Raw genomic sequence first — 6,175 nt, 5'->3', positions numbered from 1 at the left:
CCCCCAAAAAAATAGTGCGTGGGAGGGTAACGTGGCAGACAGGGGCTGCCTCACCTCATTCTCTCTGGGGACTCTGAGAACACCCTTCCTGCAAAATCTGGGCATTTCATCGTGAGCAAAAGCATACTATTTTTGGTGATTTCAAAGCCTTTATAAAAATTAAAAGCAGCTGCTCCCACTAAAATAGCTGGTCTTTGGTCTCGGGTCTTCGGTGGATATAAATATGCACTCATGTCTCCTTAAGTCCTCACATCTCACCTCGGCGCAGCAGTGTCACGGGGCAAGTGCCCCCAGCAGCTGCTCCCCACAAATAGCCTTTTCTTAGGATTCAAAGGAATCATCTGGAATCTTCTCATTTGAAGGCCTTCTCTTTTGAAATACCTTTGAACTGTTTCATCTCCTTTTACCTTTCTTTTTGATAAATCTGTATCTTCTTAAACTTTCAGAGACATCCCAATTTTAGGGTAAACTCTTGGGCAATTTTTAAGGTAACCTCTTCATGAGAGGGCTTTTATCTGACACGTCCAATAAAAAGTCATTCATTTTGTATCAACTCTTTCATGGATTTTACTTGGTTTGAAAAACAATCATGGCATAGAAATTAAAAGTGATGGGAGGGAAAATACAAGATTCTAGATTTTCTTGACTTTAAAGACAGTCAAGTTGAATATACCCAAAGCTTGGTAAAATGCTCTTATTGTTTCAACAGTTTCATTTATGGAAAACTAAATTTTTCTAGGGACCGTGAAGATTCACAGAAAGGAGAGAGAACATTGATCAGATAAAGTGGTGTCAATATCGTGGGCTGTCTGTGTCCTTCAACCGCCACCCAAAGCATCTGCCTCTCCTCGTTTGGTCTCAGTGGAGGCTGTAGGCTGCGTGCAGCCAAGAGGTTGAGGACCCTGCCCTTGACTCCCCTTCTGTGAGAAGGCCGAGGGAGTTACCCCGCCCCATCGCGTGCGGTCTGGGGTCGGCTGTAACTCAGGGCGCCTGTGAGGGCAAGTTGGGGGGACTGGGATTCAAGCTGGGACAACCTCAGCGAGTTTTCTCTCTCTCTGCAGATAGTTTTAGCTGTTAACCAGAATGACACAAGATGGGGAAAAGATGGGCCTGATTCACACGAGCAGTTCTGAGCCGAGGGGCCCGCTGTGCTCCCTGCTGCCCATCCCTGGCTCTGCCTCAGACGCCCTGGACTGTGCCCCACCGCCCAGCTGCTTCTCCAACCTCCCTGAAGTGAACTGAAGCCTCTGGAACATGCCCCATGAGACCCTCTTCCTCAGAACCAGAGTCTGTGACCTGGGGAACTGCAGTGACTTCACACTCACACTGCCAGGTTGGATGACTCCTCCCCACCTCGCCCGGGAAGAGGCAATGGGGAGTGTCTAGGACACCGCGGGGCATCTCACCTCCCTGCACTGCGAGCAGAGGCCGCTGATGCCCATCTCGGGGGCGCCCAGAGCCGGGCGCTGCCCTCGGTTGTGGAGCGAGGGCCCAACTCAGTGACGAAGTGTGTGCTCTTCGTCACAGGCCAAGGCTGTCCCAGCCCTGCTACTCACCGCCGCCTAATCCATCCGTGCCTCAGTCTCCTCATCTATAAAATGCAGCTGATGGTATTACTTTTAGCTCAAAACCTTGTTCTGAGGATTCATGAGCTAACAGAAACGAAGCCCGGAGAACAGCATGTGGCCCCGACACCCAGCCAGCGCACGCGGCGCTTCTGCCACTGCCGTTCCGGGGCCCCTGTTCCGGCCGCCCCCTCGCCCTGGCGGAGAGCCGGCCTCGCACGCAGACCCGCGCCCTTCCTGTCGTGGGCATCGCTCTTTGGCCCGCTCCACGCAGGGCGGCCTCACGGCACCGCCACTCGCCCGCTTTCCGCGCACCCCCCTTCCCGCCCCCCGTGCGCACTGCTCCACGGCGCCCGCGAGCAGCAAGCCTGAGGACACAAGGGTCTGGCCGGTATCGCGCTCTTAAAGAATAAAGCCTCGGGTCTTCTGGTCATGAGAATTAAGTTTCGGTTAAACTAAGGATAACATCTTGGCTTCGGGTGTGTTTCAGCCCCGGACACATCGAGGTAGAACAGCCCCACTGACCACCTTCCCATGGGACCCGATGCGATGGCGCCACGGCTGACTCTAGAACCCGACACGATGATCAATTACCCCGCCCCCACCCAATCAGTAGCGCCTACGACCCCGATTTCTTTAGTTTCCATGACAAATCACAGGCCATCGGGAGCCAGGGCTGGGAGCGGCAGCTCCCCTGTGTCTCTGCGGCCTGTAGCTCTCTACAGTGAACCTTTCACTTTCTTTGCTGCAAAACCTGCACTTATCTCATGGGACTCAGACGTGGGCAGGCACGTGGACCCCTTTGCTCTGGTAACACATAAGCCAAGGCTTTAAAGTTGAAGTACAAGACCAACTCCCCCATGCCAACCTTTCAGCTATAGTAGCTCAGCTCTGTAGTTCTGTGGTTTAGAACCCAGACCTGAGTCATACCACCCTGGGTTCGAACCCCAGTTCGGCCACATGGCAGGAGTGGATGGCGAGGGCAATGCAACCTCCCCAAATGTGCCGTGAATTCTCAAACTTGGGTAATCAGACCTCATGAGATTGAAGTGGGTATTGGCATGATGTACATAGGTCTCACAGGGAGCCTGGCACCTCGGAAGCGTTCACTAAATGTCCTGTAATTATCATGGTAATTGGAAAATTTGCCTCCGTACAACCAAGATCATCTTACCATATACATGAGAAGCCAGTCACATCCAGAAATGTCACTCGTCTGATTTGGCAGTGAGCACTGCCGCCAACGGAGAACAGAGGCTCACAGTCCTTATGACTCCACCTTATCTCCCTGCACACGCACAGCGCGGCCATCAATGCAGGCAACCAGCCTGGGGAGCCTGGAGCAGAAGCAGGAGTCAGGGGTTCTGAACAGTTAACGCCAAAAGACTAAAAAGAAAATGCATCAGCCTCACTTGACAGGTTTTGCCACTCTAGGCACAAGTGGCTCCAATGGCTAAGCTCTCTCTATCCCAGAGAGAGGCTTTGAATGAACCTTTCAGCATTTGCCACTGGGGACACCTGTGCTTCCCTGAAGGAGTGAACCCTCTTTGAATGGCTCCAGCTCCCCTTAGATATGTTAATGATTCAGTCAGCCCCCACAGAGCCATCTCCCCCTTGCCTCTCAGCTGGCAAGTTGCCTCTCTCTGCAGGAATGTGGTGCTGTTCTGTTTCTCAGAGGCCAACTTAGGCCGGCATTTCTAAGTTGTAGGGGATGGGAACGGTGCCTCGATTCAGCCTCCAGAGTCCGTTCATACCTATAGCACAGTGTAAGCATAAGTGTGCTTGGGTATCTCTAAGTTCTAAGGCTGCATGTGTAACTGACTCCAGTTTTAAAAACTACATCATGTTTCTGCATAAAGAAATAGTGCCAGCCCCCACCATGGGACGCCCCACGATGTGGCGGTCACTGCAGTAAGCAGTTTACACTGGGTGCCTCGCTCAGTCCCAAAGGTAAACCCACGTGGACTCCCGCTCGACCTATTAACGCATACAGACACTGAGATGAGCTCGAGGGGATGATGCTGCGTGATGACAGTCCCTCCCAAAACACTGCACGGTCTGTGATTCATTCATGTAACATTCTTGAAATGACAAAACAGTAGAGATGGAAAACAGACTGGTGGTTGCCAGCGGGTGGTGGGGCGCAGGCGGCGGTGGGTGTGACGGAGCAGTGGGAGGTGGAAGCTCGGCCTTCACTGGTGCAGGCCACACGAATCCACACGGGGATGAAACCACAGAGGACGAAATGCACTCACGCAGAAGGGCGGCACGAGTGGGTGAGGTGCGCCTGAAGTCGGCTGGCCGGGTCAATGCCGGCATCTCTGCCTTCACGTTGCACTCCAGGCTTTCAACACATTTCCACTGGAGGAAATTGTTTGATTTATACATAGGATATTATTTTATAATAGGGAATACAATGCCTAAGATGATCTATTTTACCAACTATTCAAGGTATAAAGAACTAGTTTGCTGAATGAAGGGTATGCGGGATTTTTCCGCATTATTTCTTAGGCCACATGAGAACGTGGACCTGTGCTAGGAAGTGGCAGCACTCAGCAGCACTTCGGAGCCACAGAGCATCCGTCTGAATCCCCAACTCCCTCCACCTGTGTGATCTGTTACTTAACCTGCCAGCACCTCAGACGTTCAGGTGTTCACACGAGGAGGGCAATGGCAGTGCCTCTCCCAGAGGGTACTTTTTTGTTTGTTTTTTATTTGCTTAAGTCAACAGGGTCAGTTTCCATTGCTTACAAAAATGACCAAAAAATTTTTTTGATTTATACATAGGATATTATTTTATAATAGGAAATACAATGCCTAAGATGATCTATTTTACCATCTATTCAAAGTATAAAGAACTAGTCTGCAGCAAGACAAGACAAATATTTTACCGAAAAACTAGATAAAATACATATATAGAAAAGTTAAATTTTACATAAATATGGTTTTCTTTCAAGATTACAGAGAGAATCACCAAACAGAGATGGATGGCCGCAGGTCCCAGAGGGCAGGAAAATGCATTTAGATGAAGCCGGTACACTACACTGCTTTCGCCGTGAGGTTCTTGCTGTTTTACAGAGAATGCAGACACAAGGCTAAGAACCTGAGCAGAAAGCTGAGCTGGAAGTGGGGGCCACGCAGAGCCCTGGGCTGTGTACCAGGGCTGGGAGGACGGTGCATGCTGGGACCGCGGCTCTCGGGACACATCGGTCCAAGATTGTGGAGAGAGGGCGAGCACAGGGACACAAGTCCAGCATTCCGCTCAGATGGCCCCTAGATGTTTGCTGACTGGCGAGCGGGGAGCAGGGAAAGGCTACGGAGACGGGAGAAGACTGTTCTAGAAGCCGGGGAGACGGCAGTACCTCCGGCAGCACCGTGGTTCTAAGAAGACAGAGCTGGAGTTCAGAGCTATGCCCAGGGGGCAAATGGGAGACAGAGACCCAGTCCTGAGATAACAAGAGAAATTCCGATGGGCTCAGGGCGCTCTCCCCCATCTAACAGCCTGCTACAAGCTAGAACAACATAATATTCCTTCTGGAGGAATAGAATACCATGCAGAGAAGACACTCTACTCCATCATTCAGACCGAATTTTAAAAATAGCACACCCACCATGATATAAGACACAGAGAAAAAGCAGACAGCTGAAACAGATCCATAGGTGATCTACATATTATAGTCACAACCTGTGGATCTTAAAATACCTATAATTGCTAGGTTCATGAAAATAAATAACAAAATGGAGAATTTCAGTGGAGAATTAGAATCCATAAAAAGCTTTGAAATTGGACATTCTACAAACTCAAAACTGCAAAAACTGAAATTGCGCACTCGATAGATAAGTCTGACTGCAGATCCAGCACGGCAGGAAAGCGAGACAGCGGGCTAGAGGGCAGAGTGGAATAGCCAGACTAAAGTGCGCAGGGGCATAACTCAAATAGAAATTATGTTCGTGAATGTAAAATTAAGCATTTATATAACTAGGATCCCAAAAAGGATGAGGTAGAGAATGGGGACGAAGCCCAATTTCATGAAGTAATGGCCAAGAATATTCCAAAACTGATAAAAAAATATAAAATCATATATTCAAAAGTTTTATGAACCCTAAGAATGTTCAATAAAAAGAAAGCCACATGCAGGGACATCTTAAGAAAAATACTAAGAATTTTGGACAAAGAGAAAAACTTAAAAGCAACCAGAAAAAAATAAAGCACATTTATTTCCAAAAAAGAAACGATAAGACTGACAAGCAGAACAGAAAAAAAGAAAGCCACACCCGGCTTCCAAGGCTGCCAGGAACGTACGAGGCATCGCCTCAAGGAGTAAACAGTAACAACAGCGGCTGCCTTCTCAACAGAACAGAGGAATCCAGTAGAAAAAGGAATGACACCTTTAAAGTGGTTAAAGAAACTAATATCCAACCTAGAATTTTCTGCCCAGTGAAACTATCGATCAAAAGTGTGGACTAAATAAAGACATTTCCAAATAAACAAATATCAACAGACCTAACTAAAATATAACAGAGATGTCTATGGGCATAATAAAAATGACCCCAGAAGCACAGATTTTTTTTTAAATGCGTAAATATATGGTCAATCTCAAGAATTATTA

Source organism: Pteropus alecto, unplaced genomic scaffold (assembly GCF_000325575.1).
Source record: "Pteropus alecto unplaced genomic scaffold, ASM32557v1 scaffold45, whole genome shotgun sequence".
NCBI classification, from domain to species: domain Eukaryota; kingdom Metazoa; phylum Chordata; class Mammalia; order Chiroptera; family Pteropodidae; genus Pteropus; species Pteropus alecto.
This window is presented reverse-complemented; position numbering follows the sequence as displayed.